Here is an 18,024-nt window from a genome sequence, read left to right on the forward strand (position 1 = left end):
ATTCTTATTTTGTGCTCAGCAAATTATCATAAAGACAAACTCAGAAATGTGAAGAAAACACTGCAGCTCTGTGGAAATGTCCCCTTGGTGTTAAGAGGGTGGGCAGGTGGGACAGGTTGACTGGAATTCTCTCAATATCTCTGCATTCCTGAGAAGGAGCAGCACCGTGAGAGCTGCCTGGTGGCCTTTTGCTCCTGAGGCTTTTGTAAAACCCAAACCAGTTCCCAGCAGATTCTTGTACAAATCCTGCAGACAATGGTTTCTCGAGTGCTCTGCTTGACCTTCACCCATGGAGAATATTAAGCAGTGAGAAGACCAATGCTTGAAAGGTGGAGGACTCAATTTCAGCTCTATTTATGTTTTTTACATGGTTCAGTGCTAAGAGTTGAGAGTTCAACCTGAATAAATACGATGTGCTACTTTCCCTTTGCAGTAGTTAAAATACAGATATGAGAAATGCATTTCTATGAGTGGATTGCCTTTGTCCTTTGGAATTTTCTGAGGCAGCAATCTTGAACTGTTTTATATTTATAGGGTTTTTTCCTCCATTTGGAATTTCCAGTGCTCAAGGAGGGAGCTCAGGGAAAGATTCAGCATTTAGGGTCTGGCAGGGGTAGAGGGTAAAAAAAAGTGTGAAAAAAAAACCCAACGCAACCAATGAACCAAATGAAGAAAAATTAAAACTAAAATTAGTGTTCTGGGTTTGCTGTGGACACAAGTAGGAATTTCCAGCAATCTCAGAGCTATTTAAATGTATGTAATGTCAACAAGTATCAGAAAGGAATAAATACCTTCCATATGTGTGATGTATACATTGGTGCTGTGAGGCAGAAATGTTTTCATGTGTCTGTGTACTCTGGGAGGAGGCATTTTCTCCAGTAGTAATAAAGGTGTGTGTGGGATTTCTCAGGCTAAGTTACCTTTTGGGGTAGGTTCACCATACAAGTTACCCCCTGTTCCTGTTAGTGTCACATTCCTCCTAAAGACATTGGCAGAAATAAATTACCAAGAGTGCTGATGGAAGAGGGAAATAAAAATAATTTTTAAACAGTAATAAATCACTCAGTAAGTGAATTTATGGCTGTTTTTAAGTGTTTATTTGTAGTTTTATATAAATAAAAGCCACTCTATCATCTGCATTCTCTGAGGGAAGCTTTTCTGAGGTGCTTCTGAAGCAAGGCAGACTTGGGCAGTGTCTCCTTGCTTTACACAACCTTTCATTTCTCTGTGAGAAACATCAGCAATCTGCTGCTCACCTAAAGAGGATGGGAATTTTATGATTTCTTTGGTTTTCACCTCTCTGGGATGTCACTCTAAGAACAGCAAAAATTGTCTATTCTGTCAAAATCTTTCTGATGTGTGTGGGGGGTTTATTTAATCTTAGTTAATGATGTTACTATTTCTTAACTATAATATTTATTATTGGAAAAATTCAGTATTGAAAAGAACTCAGGGCTGGATGTGTGTGGTCAACATTATTCAAAATGAATGTTCTCAAGTATTTGCTACCCCATAACATTTCCCATTTGAACTTGCCCTAGCTGGTCTACAAATGGCCTTAAAACCCCCCTGTTTTGATTAAAACTAATAATAGTGGAAGCAGCTATTCTGGGTATTCCTTTTCAAAAATTTCTGACCTTTTTGGGAATACTGAAAGACTTTACTGCTCTCCCTTGTAGTTCTCTGAAAGCAATTGCAATTATTATCTTAATGTTTAGAGTTTTCTCTCATTCAGTCCAGGACTGACTTTGGTGTGACTTTCCTAGTTAGAATAGAAAACTTAAAAAGGGTTTTTGGGAATGGTTTCATAAAATATGCAGGTGAATGGCTATTGCAGTTTTATTTTTCAACCCACCCTTTGAGACAAAGCTTTTACTTTCTTTCCTGAAGCTTTAGTTGTTGTTAGTTGTGGGTGCTTGTGTACATATGGTCTAAATATTTTGTATGTGTATATACACATAGATTATTTTTCCTTTATTCACAGCAAAATATTTATGGTTGTTCTTGAACTCTCCTTTTTTTTCCGGAGAAGCTCCTCTTTTCCCGCAATTCCCAAAATCTCTTTTGCAAAGAAGAGTCAATATTGGCCTCAAAAACTTGCTGATACTTTCTCTGTTCCAGTGTGTGAGACCTATAAACATCAGACACCAAAACCCATAAAAATTTAAAAGTGCTTTCTTATCTGCAGATAAAATTTTGCCTACAAACAAAATGTAAAGAAAATTTCCCAACAGGGATATTTTATTAATTTTTTTTAGCGATTTTGCAATATATTTTCTTGTTGGTTATGTTAAGTAAAAATTCATCTCAACTTTCAGGTTACACATGTTGTGTTTAAGCCAGACTCTGTACCATGCTATATTCAAAACAAAGATTTTGCAGTCATCTGAATTAAAACAAACAAACAGCTCAGACTACAATATAGCTGATATTTCCTCAAGACTTGCACAGTCTTTTAATTGATTCCTTGTAGTTTCCTACTTGGGCACTTTCTCCTCTTACCAGGACATAAAGGACACAAATTTAGTAGTCTTATTTGCTGGATTTGGGGTGAAAATGTGCTTTTAATTGCAATGATGCTTGGAGGTTTCTGTTGGCTCAGGTCTGCAGGTTTTAATGGGCTTTACTGGCAGGAATGAGTCTGTTTTTCACCTGTGGGTAACTAAGGAGGGTTTGTGTCTGAGACACTTTGAGACAGGATTTGCTCATGGTCATGTTCCCCAAACTGTACAATTTGAAGAATTGAACTCCACTGAATTTGTAGAGTTCAATTAGAAATTGGTATTTAGACATTGTTAATTTTCTCCTGGTTAATATATTGTATGAGCCATAGAGGCAGCAGAAAATGTTGCTTTTTCTGCATTACCTGTTTTTACCTGTTTTCCCCACTCTCCCAGGTACAATTTGCACATTAACCTCGTTCCTGGCTCACTGCAGGGAGATGGAAACAGCCTGTTCCAACCTAAATAATTCTGTAAATCTGCAGGGCACTTCTGTGCAGAGAAACCTGGTCTGACTGGGAACATTCAGGAGTCATTAATAACATTTTTTCACTTCCAGTGAATGTGTGAAAGAGAATGGGAAAGGATCTTTAGGAAGGGGAAGGGTTTGTGGATAAAATGTGAGCTTGTATCAGCTTTGCTGAGAGACTGAGTCAAGCCTGGAAACTTGAATGTGCCCTCATACTTTATTTCACTTTTTCTGGTCTCCTCGCCTGTGAGTCGAGATCAAGAATCCAGGGAAAAAAACACCACAGACTGACCTAAAGGGAAATGCAGAGATTTGTGCCAACCTTGCTGTGAAAGCTGTGATATCAGTATTGTCCCTATGAATGAGGCACAGCAGAATTATTCTGCTATTTGCAGAATTTAAAAGCAAAACAAATGCATTCCTCTAGCTTGGATAGTGATAGGAAAGCAGCTGCACCCCTGCTCTACAGCATTAAATATTGGCCTTTTATGAAGTCCTAACAGTGGTGTTTTTTCCTGAGCACAGGTTTGCAGGTCTGGGGTACAATCTTTGGGTCAGGAGGGGTTCCCTGCTGCAGCATGGGGAGCCTGGAGGGCCTGGCAGTGCTTGGTGTCACTGCTTGCATGGTTTTGTTCTCTTTAGGGCAGAAATATTTTCCATACAAGCAACATTTTGAAGCACCAGTAAGGATTATGGTCTCATCTTCTTACATGCTATTTTCATGTACAGTGCCACTGATGAGTATTATGTTAAGTATTGCTTAAAATTAGTCTTAATTAAATATCCTTTCTGTTCTGTATTTACTATAGAGTCCTTCAAATTTAACCAGTAGGGCTTGACAATGGTAAGGATAGCTATTGCTATTTTTGATTTACTTTTTTTTTCATTATTATCTTGCAAAAACAAGATTGAAAGATAGTAAAACTGTTTTTCAGGGACGGCAGTGGAACTTTGATGTGAAATTATTGCTTTCCTGAGTAGTTCTGAAAGTCACTTTTGGTTTAAATTGATTTCTTACTCACAGTGGTGTTACCAAGTTCAACCCCCACTGTCCATGGAAGGGTTTTTTTGAGGGAACTGTACTTGCCTGCCTTTGGTTGTGTCAGCATTTCCACGGGAAGGTGATGCTGCACTGAAACCTTGAGACAGTTGGAGCTGTACTGAGCCACTGAAGGGTTTCCAGAAGGTGAAACTTTGCTGTGTTTCATTAACACAGGGGACAAGAACAGGAAATACAAAGAGGTAAGGAGATATAGAAGTCAAAGAGAGAGAAGTTAGTGTTGTTGTAATTATATTAATGTTAATTAATGCAGTTGAAATATTTTACAGGTAGAATTCAAGTTTCGTATTTTAAAAAAGATAGTGAACAACATCCTGGAAAAGAGGGGAGAATGAATAATTGTGTTGTTGTTATCCTTGGATGGCAGAGAACAAATATCAGTAGTAAATACTAATTCTCTCTAGGAAAACGTTCATCCCAAGTGAGAAGTGGAATTGCAGCAGAAATGATCCTGCAAGGAGAGAAGGGTTTGGTGTGCTCGTGCTCTGTGTCAGCCGTGGCTGTGATAACAGCTGTGTGATCCTGATTTCCACCAGGGTGGGAAACTTGTGGGGAGGGGACAGAGAGGAGAGAGATTTTTCTTGTTTGATTTGAGAGTGTTGTTCCAAGGCTCAATAACAGATGGATTCTCTGTTCCTGTGATGGAATATTCCTCTGGAGTTTTGTGGTGAGCGTGGATTAATGAGTGCACCACAGCTTAGCAAAGTGTGTGCCCCCAGGAGGAAGGGGGGAAGTGGTACTTGCATATGTTGTGAAAAACATATGCAACTAAATTTAGCTTGTACTAGCAGATTCTACTTATTTTGAAGATTGTGGGATACTTCCAACCTTGGATGAAAAAGGGCATGGGAAGATATTTCTTTATTTCTATTTGGGCTCTTGCATCTCTATCTCCTTTTTCCCTCCCCCAAGGAAAAAAAACCTCTGAACAGAAGACAAATTATTTCTCTGCCTACACTTGTATCTTAGGAGTCTGATTTTAGCACTATGTCGTCATGCTGCAAGATTAATTGGCATATGCTGGTTTTTGTTTTTAGCCTTCTCCAGTTTTGTACAGTAGCTAATGCTTCTCCCACAAATCTTAGATTTAACTGTGAAGGCTTAGCTTATTATCCAAAACAGTTTCTCCCTGTTCTTTTGAAATGCAGGAACATTATAAATTGCTATTTATTGTGGATAATATGTATTTTGTGTATTTGTTATTAATACTGCTGGATAAAACCTCACTGGATGGCTTAAAATTTATCTGCTGGCACTTTAGAACTGCTATTAACCCTTTTTAGAGGGTGTGCTGAGCTGGAAGTGCTCTGAGTGCAGTTCACAGAAATATGGTGTCAAATTGACCTCTTCAGTTCTCTTTTCATAAATTTTATTTTCCTCCCTGTCTCATATTGGAGAAATTGAACACTAACATTGGATGTATCATGAACCTTGCATTGATCTGGTTGGAAAACCATTGATTGCTTTCCCCTTTGAGGGGGAAAAAGAATCCCCACTGATATTATAATTGCATGTCTCATCAGTAGCTGAAAGGAAAAAATACTTGTACCCTATATTCCAAAGTATATAATTTCTTCTCACAAATGATACTTCCTCTCCCTGCAGATCATGCTTTGCATGTGGTGTGCTGCTGCCTTTCTGTCTCAAGCTAAACCAATACTAGTTAGGTGAAATAGATTTTAAGGATTCTGATTGTTTATAATCTTATGGAGTCAGTGACTATAATATATTCAAATTCAGGGATTGTACCTTGGATTTTCAAGCAGTAAAAGAAGGTTGTTTGCTTCTACTCTGAAGCTTTAGAAGATATTCAGAGAATTCTCTTTTAACACTGCACTTCATAAAGCTGTTGGTATTTCTTCCTTGACAGCAGGTACCCTTAGGTGTTGAATCCAAAGATTTCTGGCATCCAGAGGCAAAAGGATTTATAAGACAATTCTAAGGAGGTCAGTTATGAACGCTGAGTTGCTTGTTTTTAGAGGTGACTGTCTCAGCTGCTTTAAAAGCTTGTCCTTTGTCTTTGGAGGACCTCATTTTACAACAGAACCGCTGAAGGTTGAGTCAAGTTTGTTCAGAGCTGTTTCCCCTGGAAACATATTGGCAAGCATGATTTAGCACTGCTTGTCTTAATCCTGTACATTCCTGGCCATGGCAGGGCTGCACATTCTCTAAGCTTTCTTCCATGCTGTACTTGGAACATTTAAAGTGTGTGAAGCCAAAGGCATTAAAAAGATGATCTGAAAAATGAGCGTTTTTTTCTTTTTCTGTACTGTAGATATAAACATCAAAAGTCTCAAAAAGGGGCTATTACATAATATGAAATTATAGTTTTGGAAGTAGCTTAAGAATCAACCTGAAATGTGAAAATGTGTGAAGTGACACAACTCTTCCCAGCACCACTGGGTCCTAGAAGCGTTTGGGGCAGTTTGTGCCAAATGTACATAAAATGTACATAAAATATAGATAAAATGGGTCTGCAGGTAAGCTTGGTCCAGTGAGTGCTTCATTTAGGTAAAAGGCCTCTTCATAACCACTCTTTTCACATCAAGGCAAGCTTCTGGACAAATTCAAAAACTTCCAAAAGAATGGTTATTCCGTAGTTCTGGGGAGATGAAAAGGAAACTTTTTAAAACCCACACAAAAAGCAATGGCTTCAGGCAGACCTGCTGGCAGGAGGCACTCAAATGGTTCTGACTTCTGTCAATGTAAAAATGAGTGGAATATGTTTGTTGAGGATCTAATTAGTGCTTTCAAAACAAGAGAATGGTATCTGAGTTCTGACTTAGAAGAAGGCCTGGATCTCATTGAGGTTAAGCCTGGTTCACAATGGACATGAATTTGTCTCCAGCTCAATCCATTTCTTTCAGGAAGCTGGACTATGTACCTCAATCATTTAGAGAAAATTTCCTACAGTAGAATTTTGCAGAAAACAGAAACCAATTCCTTAGGGGTTTCTCCAACACAGAGCTGGATTCTTTGGGAGATGCTAGAGTGGAAGTGTATTGGCACTCTGTTGTATTTTGTGGTATTTGCACCAGTGTTTATGGGACTCCCATAATATTGTGACATCTTGTCTCAATAGCTCTGAGAAATAGGGAATCATTCCTGTCTACAGAGACAAAATGAGTCACTCAATCATTGAAAAATTGGGAGATCTCATGGAGCAGGGCAGAGTCATTCCCTGGGCCAGGGTGCTGCAGCAACATGAGCAGCACAACTTAGGGCAGCTGCATCCACAGTCCTATTCCTGCTGTGTTTTAGTCCATAATCTTGTTTTCTTTCTCATCAAATTAAAAAAAAAAAAAAAAAAAAAAGTTCAATAGAATTGTTACTGTATTGTGTAAAAGTCTGAGTTGGTGAAAGGAAATATTCCAAACAGTGTTCTCTTCCTGAGACAGAATCTGTAATTTTACCATTGGGATGAAGTGAGCAGAGAGTGGCTGTTCCTAACTCATCTAAAATGTTCTTGAAGGTGGTTGGTTTTGATTATTTATTTCTCTTCATTACCAACATTTTATTAAATGAATAAAAGTAAAAAATAGCTCTATTGTTGCTCCTTTCATGGAAAAACATCCTGATTGAGTACCACCCCCTTCTTCATTTCTTCCTTATGGCAATGCTGGCTTTGGGAAAGCAGGGCCAGGAAGGAAGCAGGGAGCCCAAATTGCTGGGGAATGAGTGCTCACAATAGGATCTGTGTCAAATCCAGTTCCTAATGTTGCCCAGTGTTCCCTCAGACACTGCAGGCCAGAATGAAACCCTCACATCTTCCCTGCTTGCAGCTGTTGCTCAAATGTCAAAACATTCTCCAAAGGATGTTTGGTTACAGAAAATGTGGGTTTCAGAGAGTTTCAATAAATACATTTTTCTGAGAGAAATTTCCATTTTTTAAAAACTGTTTTCCTTGGTATTTCAGACCACCTTAGTTTGGGAAGAGGGAAAAGTTGAGAGGTCTTCTAAGGGTAGGAACCCGTTGGTTGCAAAAGTTGTGTGATGGAGCACCAGGGAGGAGTTCCTGGTTTTTGAGCAGGAGTTGGAGCAGGGTACTGAGCTCTTCAGCACAATCCTCAGCCACTTGCTGTGGTCTTTTAGTCTTGGCCACTTCAAAAGAGCTGCAGTTACATCAAAATGCCCAGTCTTGTTCCAAGGGAGGAGTCAAATACTGTGTTTGGTATCCTCAGCTGGATTTGGAGCCTAGAGGTCCCAGACATCACACTGATGCATTTTTGATTATTACTGTTTTAGGCAAGTTTTTCTATTACTGTAACTGCACGTAAATTAGAGAGAAAATAGACACAGTGTCTGAAAATCTCTGTAAAATCCCAGATTCTGTATGGGGAGATTTTCCTGAAAGGAAGCATTATTATTAATGTAAAACCAAAGGAATACACTAAAAAATTACATTATGGAGTGTCAGGGATGACAACATTAGTTCTCTTCTCTATTAGTACAGGTAAGTAAATGCAGTTGTATCTGTTTTATCGTTGCTTTTAGTTGTCTTATTGGAATGTCAGCACTATGTATAAGGTGAAAGCATAAATGCTATTCCAAATATTACATGGTTTAATAAATCACATTTGCTTCAAATGGGAGATCCATTTAATCCCTACACAGAGAGGAAGGATCTTTGTTTTGAAGTGTGGCACAGTTTTGTGCATCCAGAGTGGCTTCCAGTTGAGGTTAGCAGTCCTAGAATAGTTTGGGTTGGAAGGGAACATAAAGTTCATGTCACTGCAGCCCTTGCCATGGCAGGGACACCTCCCACTGTCCCAGGCTGCTCCAAGCCCCAGTGTCCAGCCTGGCCTTGGGCACTGCCAGGGATCCAGGGGCAGCCACAGCTGCTCTGGGCACCCTGTGCCAGGGCTGCCCACCCTGCCAGTGAACAATTCCTGCCCAATATCCCATCCATCCCTCCATCCATCCCTCCATCCATCCCTCCATCCATCCCTCCATCCATCCCTCCATCCATCCCTCCATCCATCCCTCCCTCCCCCCCCTCTGGCAGTGAAGCCATTCCCTGTGTCCTGTCCCTCCATCCCTTGTCCCCAGTCCCTCTCCAGCTCTCCTGGAGCCCCTTTAGGGTCTTCTTTTTCTTCTCCTCTTCTTCTTCTCTTCTCCTTCTTTTTTCTCTTCTTCTCTTCGCTTCTCGAGGTGAGCACCCTCAGCTCTCCCAGCCTGGCTCCAGAGGGGCTCCAGCTCCATGAGTATCTCTGTGAACACCCCCAGAGCTCCATGCCCTGCTTTTGTTTGGAGCCCCAGAGCTGCTCCAGGTGGGGTCTCACTGACACCAATTACCCCAATAATAGTTAATTACTCTGATACTTCACGCTTGCCAGAATCAAGAGTAATCTTTTCAAATCCTTGTTCTGCCGAACTGTTATGTGTCATAATGGTTTATATTCCACTTGACATCCCTTCCCTAATGGAAAAACTATTAGAGACTGAAGTAAATAGTTTGGGATGGGGTGGATTAAGTTTTTCTTCCAATAATTCCTCTGTGAGTTTTCCTGTGCTCCTGGTCGGGTGGTGCATGAGAGGAGGCTGGGGAAGAGCAGTGAGACCACGTTTAGTCTGTGTTTGGAGACCTTCTGTGAAGCTTGGTTTGTGTAAAATGCACAATATGGGAACACTCTGCTAGCCTGAGCTTGGCACAAAATCAGTCTTTGGAGAGTGAATGTGTGGCTGAGCTATTTCCATGGCTGCAGCAGGTACAGCCATGCCTACATTGATTCCTCCTGCAACAACCTAATCAATGGTGTTAGTGAAAGTAATTCATTTGTTTCTGAAGTGACTTAGTTTCTTTCAGCAGCAAGGGATAATTATTGGAATTGCAGTAACACTTTCTCTAGCTGGGTCTGGGGAGGGTATGTGAGTTTGTTATTTTAGAAGGAACGTGTTTTGACGTGGCTCTGCTGTGTGGGTGTTGTGCAACATCAAAGCCAGGGAACCAGGGCTTCTGTGCTGAGATGTCAGTAGGTCAGTGACAGAACACTTCTCTTAATCTTTTAATCATGAGGTTGCTAAGAAAGAGAATCTAATGTTTTTATGACTCAGAATGCAGAACAGCATCACCTTGTCAAGAGCATTATCTTGCAATGCTGTCAGCCCTTCGAGAAGTTTTTATGTATTGACAGAAGTTTTTCTGGTCTGGACTCCAACACCCACCTTGCAGATGTAGCTGGGAGCTTCATCTGGCAGCTTCAGGTTGGGTACACAAAATGCACAGCACGTGAGCATCAGTGAAAAGTTTTGTTGGCTGCAGGTCATGTAAGAATTCTCTAATAGCTGCAGAGGAGGAATCCAGCTGGCCAGAATTGCACAACAAATTCATTCTTTTAATGGTTTTTAATTTGGTGGCAGGAATGGTGGAGACTTGTGACAACACATTTTTGGCTGAAAAATTCCAATCCCTTGCAGTCCCAAGTGTTTGTGGAAATGATTCCTTTTGAAACAGTAATAAAGCAGACCTTTGGGAGCTGCTTGTTTCCTGCTGGCCCAGCTTGGCTTGCCAGTGGCACACACTGCTGTGCTCCCAGCCTGGAGCTTTGGCTGGAGGTGTCAGGACAGGGCTCCCAACAGGACCTCCCCAAGCCTCCTGTGCTTCCACCCTGCCATTCTTCATCTTTTTGAAAAACCAGCAGTGTCCAGAAGCCACTGGTGGCTCTTAGAAACCAAGCCTTGATTGTCATATATTTCAAAAACTATTTTGATTTCCTCTCCTGTGGGAAGTTTTGCAATATCTGTCTTCTGTTTTTTAGAATTTCTTGCTAAATATTTTTATTTCTTCTTTTGTAAATCCTGTCAATGAATGAGGGAAGGGAGTGACAACACTTGTGCTCTCAGGGCTGACTTAGCTGAGTTATGTTAGTTTTTGTCTCTACTCGTATTATTCAGTCACATGCACAGCTTTGTTTTGGGTGGCTGGAGCAGGAGTGACCTGTGAGGCCACTCAGTGACACAAGGCAGTGGGCAGCTGACAGCTCCATTCTTGACCCTGAATCATAATAATTTCACCTTATTACTTACAGTGTGTGACTGAAGTGCACAAAAGTAGCATTAATCCCAGTTATTCATAATTCATTATTTTGCAGAGGGTTTAACTCCATAAAAAGGTTCTAAAGCCAGAATCATATGGACTAGAGTTATGTCCCTTACCAATGACACTTCACCATACAGAAATTTGGTTCAGAGAGCCCAAACCCATTGGTATTTGTGCAGAAACACCCTTTTATCCTGGAGTGGTGTGGTTCTGGAAATTTTGGGTAAGTTCTCCAAACACAGCTCAGGGTGTCCAGCACCTTCTGCTATTTTAGCTTGATCTTACACCATCAAAGTATCAAAATGAATGCTACTGCTCTGAATATTTGATGTTGTCACTGGAAAAATCCCACCTGGAAGGTGCTCCTTTAATGGCTTTTGTTTGGCCTTTTTTTAAATAGTCAGACAAGGGTGAATGTGACCTGCTTTGAGTAAAGCAAGAAGCTGAGAGGTTTCAGGGAAACTTTTATGGTTACATGAACATTTTTAAGTTTCTAAACTTTCTAGTGCTTTAGATATTAGGAATCCAAGGTTTTTTTAGCACTTGAGGTAATATTTTTACCAGGTAGAGGTTCATTTTATGTAAAAATACTGTACAGTCTTGTTTCTTTCAGGTTTTTGCATATGGAAACAGGCGCAGGAAATGTCACAATGCAGGTACCAAATACATGTGCCTGACTGCAGAAGTCAGATAATGAACCTTTATCTTGAGTGTAATTGTTGTTGATATTGTTGGACAGAAATTTCAAAGCATCCCAAGAGATGTAAAGAGACTTTAGTACCTGGGATTTAATTGCTTTTTCAAAATTCTGTAGTGTTGTCAGCCTGTTACTTTCCTTCATTATTGCATGTTCCAGCAGTTGTAATTCTGTTTGTGACTGTTTCTTTCAATGTTTTACTAGATTCCTTTTTCAATTTTATTTTGGCAAATTAGACTTTACCAGCTTCTTCACAGTGATCATAGGAGTGCTTGAATATTAGATTTGGTTATGCATTTTGAAAAAGAGTGAAGTCTGATGAAGGAAAAATTAATGTGAGTGTCCTGAACATATTTCGGTGGTGCTTGATTTGGAAATACCTTTTCTGGTGAATCAGCCTTTTTGTTGCTTTTGTTTCAGGGTGGTTTTTTGGGGGTTTTTTTTTTGGGGTTTTTTTGTCTCTGGTTTAAAAGCCTTGGTGATTCAGTTAAGTGAGTTTGAGAACAGTTTAAAAGCAATTTCCATCAGTTTTCATTTCCACCTTTAAAATTGAAGCATGTTATGCATCTGTACTGCAGATGTAACATTGAGGTTGTAACCCAGAGAAAAAACCAGCAGAGATGATAAATCTTTGAAGAGCACTCATAAAACAGGTGGTTTCTCTCTTAGAACTGCTTTTACCTCTTTGGTGTAGAGCACCTCTCTGTTAGGAGGCAGGTTTGAAATTTCACAGATATCTGTAGTTTCCAAATGTCTTATAAGAAAAGCAATAATTATTATTATAATAAGAGGAAACATGAAGGCTTTTTCCTTTGAAGTGTGTAACGCTCTCTGTATGATCTGATACCCTGCATCAGTGGAACAGTTGTACTCATTTAGGAAATGCCTTTGTTGAGGCAGCTCTTTGGAGTTTAATAATACTTCAAGGTGGATCTGATCTGTCAGCCTCAGCCCTTGTGCCCTGTTATTTCACAGACATCTCAAGGAACCTTGAGATGAAGTCAGAGCATTGAATGCTATTGGCTTTTTAAAACAGTGAAACAGAGCTTTCCTTTTCCTCTAGAACTATTTAATTTCTTTGCTGTACTATTTGCAGACCATGTTGACTTAAATCCCAAACCAAACAAAAGCAAATCAAACAAGGCAAGCCCATTGCTTTTTCTGGCAAAATAACCTTCAGCAGAAGTTTAAACTGGAATTTGTTGTTGGTGCTGAGGAGGCAGCTCTGGTCTTCTGAAGGAGCCTTCTGACACTTAAGGATGAAAGCAAAAAAAAAACCAGTTTTGTTTCCACTGTAGTTTTATGAATTTTTTCTTTGGCATCCCCAAACATTTGCACCCATGGGCATAAATTGAAGGCAACCCCTGGGTGGTGCTCCAGGTTGTCCCAGGTCTGGCTCGTGTTCCACCACTTGCTCTGCAGCACCAGTCTTGGCTCCTGCTGGTGCAGACATTTGCAGCTCTTCTGGAAGGAGGATGGGTTGTGTGGAAAGGCACAGCCCAATTTTTAACTTGCCTCATTGAAACTACAAAATGAGTGGGGTCAGAAGAGCCTGTCTGTCATTTGTTGTTCCATACAGGGGTTGTCGTCATGGCAAAATTCAAACTGAAAAATTTTGGCCAGCCCAATAACTTGGTGTCTGTACACAGCTGGGGTGGTTATTGCTGTATGTTGACAGCAGTTTAGTCACTGATTTTTTGGCTACTGAGAGATTTGGCTTATGTTACTGTGCTGTTCCATTCTGCTTTGGAAGTCGATTATCTGAACTGTCACAGCTGGAGAGGGGCTGGGGCCATTGGAATCAGAGCTGCCTGAAATAATTTAGCTCAGGTGAGCCCCATGGCTTGGAGAAGACAGGGAACACCAGTTTTATTCTCTGTGGGGATGCAGTGGTTTAGCAATCCGTGTCAGAGACAAAGCAAAGACTTTTTCCAGGCACTGGGAAAAATGATGAGAGGCTGCAAGTTCACCTCCCTGCTCTTTGCTGTGACTGTCCTGCTCAGGAGGTTTCTTTGCCACAGCCATTTACTGCCTGGCATTCCTTCTCCGAGATGCTCCTGATGGTCCATGTGAATGACAAAACTCTCATATTTCACAGACTCATTTGAAAGCCCAACTGATATAAAAGCAAATCTGAACCAGAGTGAAATGCACACAAATACTCATCTCCAACAAGTCTCTTCACTCCTGCTGTTATATGGATGCACCATTTCCTCAAAACACACTTTTATTTAGCTTACAATTAAGTTTAATATTTTCCCTCAGAGAGTAGGGGATTTGTTGTTCCATGTGAGTAATCCCACAGCATTGCCATTTCATTTTCCTAGCAGTTGTGTAACAGCCAAGGTATTGTGACATTTATAATCAACAAGAATTCAGATCTGCTTTAGGGCACTGGGCTCTTTTCTCCCTCTGAATAAAGTAAGGTGGTTTTTTTCTTTGATACATTTTTTTGGAATAGAAGAAACATTAATGTTTGAGAAACAGCACTCTTTTTTTGAGCAGAAAGCACTGTTTGAAAAATATGAAACAGGTTACAGCAATGAGATATCTTATTCATGGATGAGAAGCTGTTCTCGCCCAGATTGTGCTTTTTCATGGAGAAGATCATCGAAGGCCTTGTGATGTTCAGCACAGAACATCTTCATCCAACAAATGAGGTCTCTCTTCCTGCTGTCAAATGATTTTGGCTGATCAAACATCCCTGAGCTGTGTGACAGCTGCTGCAGTGAGAGGGATGTTGCTCATGAAGAGGAAGCTGCTGTCAAACTCAGAAGAGAAAGGGATCTGGCAGGATAATAGGACCATGAAGTTCAGGAATGATGGTGCTGGAGAAACAGAGCAGGAATTAAAAAAGAAAAAAAAAATTCATTTTGGCCTTTATCACCAGAAGAGAGTGAAGGAAAAAAATTTGCTTTCCACCCACCAAGAGTGGTGTCCTGGTAGCAGAGTTTGTCAGCATGGTGAGGAAATGTTCATGCAATCCTGCTGAACAGGGTGCTTGGCATAGCAAGAAATGCCAGAAACGTGACACTTGTGGCACAGCCTTACACAGCCAGCACAGGGTGGTAGTAATGAAGTCACCCCAAGCAGATGTTTCTCTATATATGCTTGTATTTTTGTTTTATAATTAACCCATTCCTGAAAGTTAGAAGTAAATAAAAGCAGCTATTCCCTTAGTAATTTAAAAACAAGCTTTTAAACCGGATTTTTTTGGTGTTTCCATTAATTTTTTTAAATGGAATTATGATGGATTACTCAATTTATGTGCTCTAGAAAGGGTTTGTAGTTTGAGTCACTAAAAGTAGTTTGTTTTGCTTTTAATTTTAAAATTATTTCAGGGCCATTAAAGGGTTTAAGGCAAAAGCATGAATTATTTCCTCAATCATATATTTCTGAAGTTCAGTTATGTTCTTTCATCATAGATTTTGTTCTGCCTAGGTCTGGTTAGAGACTGGAAAATACCAGTCATTGGATAATAAAGCCTTTAGCTGAATTCTCAACAGAATAAGGTGTTTATGATCTGAATCTCTCATTTCTCTCATAAAAAGTGTGCAATTATTCGTCCTTTCCTTTCTCCATTCCACCATCCCCTTTCTTCTCCTTTCTTCATAGTTAGTAGGATTTTGCCAGAGCACCATTGGAGCTGCAGCAGATTCGTCCTGGTGGGATTGAAGCTGCAGGTCAGATGTGGGAATCAGACACCCAAACCCAGCAATGTGCTCCAGGATGATGCCCAGAGAATATTTATATCTGTATTTATCACAGCTACTTGTGCAAGTGTTGGTGAATAGTACACAGATTTCATCTCACTTTATCTCAGGTTTGATGCCAAACTAGCAAAGAAAAAAGTTCTTGCTCCTGTCCCCTTTCTTCCTCTTTTCACTTCATTAAAAATGTTGGCCACAATGAAGATGTCACCCCATGAGCTGTACCTGCAGCAACAGCAGCTCTCTATTATTAGACAGGAATTCAAGTGAAGTTATAACTGTGGGTCATTTCCATACATTAGATATATTTAAAAGCATACACTTATTTAATTTGCATAATTAATACTTATACAAAATCCTCTTTTTCTGAGCTCAAGTGTGTTGAATGTTAATGGAGCTGCATCTGCAGGGTGCTGAGGGAGACGAGGACTGGGGCCTGCTTGCTTTGATTTGTTGTGGAGCAAAACCCTGCAGCAAAAGCCTTTGCCTTCCTGTGTGTCACTGTTGAAACCTTGCAGGGAAAATTCACTTTTTCCAATCCAGCAACAGCTTTATTTCTAGAGCCTGTACTGTTGGGATCTTGTGAAGTCAGACCTGGAGCTGGCTTCTGCATATTTTTAAGTGTGATAGAGAAAAGTTTAATTGATACTTTATTAAAATTTTAGCTGCTAAAACCCTTCAAAAATGATGCTGGTCTTAAGCATTTCCTGAATTATCTCCAGGCTTTGAGAAATACTTAAATTTTCCTTGTTGCAAGACCTAAGGTGGAAAACTGGCAGTTGGCTTTTAAATTGTCATTGTATAGAACACTCCTAATGAGACAGGGGTTTGTTTTTTATTTTAAAAGGTGACTGTAGCACTTAGATTTTTTTTTTCTTCATTAGATGACAGAAAGTCTCCCAACAAGATACTTTTGGTATAATCTCTTTAGGTACAGTAATTTCACGATTATAAGCCGCACCATTTTGACTAAAATTTTGGTCCAAACCCAAAGTGCAGCTTATAATCAGGTGCGGCTTATATATGGACAAAGAACAAAAAGTTGCTGTTTTAGTTTGGAGAACAGGTGTGTGCTGAGAAAGGCAGGAGCTTCTCTTTGAAATGGAGAATGTAAACCCCCTCCCTCCAAATTATTATTATAATTTTGAAATCAAGGGACTTTCAGGCAAAGATATGGGAATTAGGAATAACAGTTCTTTACTAGGGAAATTAGAAATACAGTACTATAAAGAAACAAACTCCAAACCCTGACAAAGTCAGAGTACAACCTGACACCCCGTCAGGCAGGGTGTTGGTAGTACAGTAATTTCACGATTATAAGCCGCACCATTTTGATTAAAATTTTGGTCCAAACCCAAAGTGCGGCTTATAATCAGGTGCGGCTTATATACGAACAAAGAACAGAAAGTTGCTGTTTTAGTTTGGAGGACAGGTGTGTGCTGAGAAAGGCAGGAGCTTCTCTTTGAAATGGAGAATGTAAACCCCCTCCCTTCAAATTATTATGATTTTGAAATCAAGGGGCTTTCAGGCAAAAATATGGGAATTAGGAATAACAGTTCTTTTCTAGAGAAATTAAAATAGAAATACAGTACTACAAAGAAACAAACTCCAAACCCTGACACAGTCAGAGTACAACCTGACACCCTGTCAGGCAGGGTGTTGGTAGCAGTCCCATTAAATGGTGGCTGCATCCTCCTGCAGTGACAGATGTGATTCAGTTGGAGCAGTGCTCCTGTACAAGGTGCAGTTTCCCTCTGGAGGTCCAGTGGTGATGTGGAGAAATCCGGTTTTCCTCTGGAGTCCAATGGAGAAAGGGGCTCCCTTAGTGTCCCAAAACCTCTGTTTTATCTTGATAGGAAATGTTGGGCTCTTCCCCCTGGTTGGAGCAACTCCCAGTGGGATGCAGTAATTTTATCAGTCCCACAGTGGGACTCAATGGGCATTAGCAGAAAATGACTCTCTGGAGGAAGGATGGGTTGTGAAAAGATAAAGAACAATGCCCTGCCTGGTTTCAATGGATGGCCCATTAGCAGAATATCTGCTGTTGAGATAAGGATCACTGCCCCCACCCTCAACAGATGGTGATGGAACAGATACCTTTTATCACACTCTGGATTGTAACGTGCGGCTTATAATCGTGAAATTACTGTAATCGATGTGTCCTCAATTAGTGTGTAAGTAACACAGCCAACAAGTTACCATACCAGCATACCATACCAGAATTTGAAAATTATGTTAAATGGCATTAGACCAAAATATTTACCTTCTTTCCTCAAGAATCTTTTATAAAATAAGTAATAAGTGTAAGTAATAAGTAATAACAGTGTAAGTGCTGAATGTCACTGGTGGGCAAAGCAGTAAATTTCATTTTGCCTACAAGTGGTGCTTTGTGATGTGCAGATGTCCATCAGAGATCTCTTGGGTAAAAAAGCTCTTTAGTGAGAGATGGGAAAATGTAAAATAGAGGGAACAGAAGAACCAGTTTTGGTTTTTATTTGTAAAATATGAATATGATGTCCATTGGATTAGGAACTCCATCAGGTGGATG

This window comes from Catharus ustulatus, chromosome 13 (genome assembly GCF_009819885.2).
Source record: "Catharus ustulatus isolate bCatUst1 chromosome 13, bCatUst1.pri.v2, whole genome shotgun sequence".
In the NCBI taxonomy this organism is placed as follows: domain Eukaryota; kingdom Metazoa; phylum Chordata; class Aves; order Passeriformes; family Turdidae; genus Catharus; species Catharus ustulatus.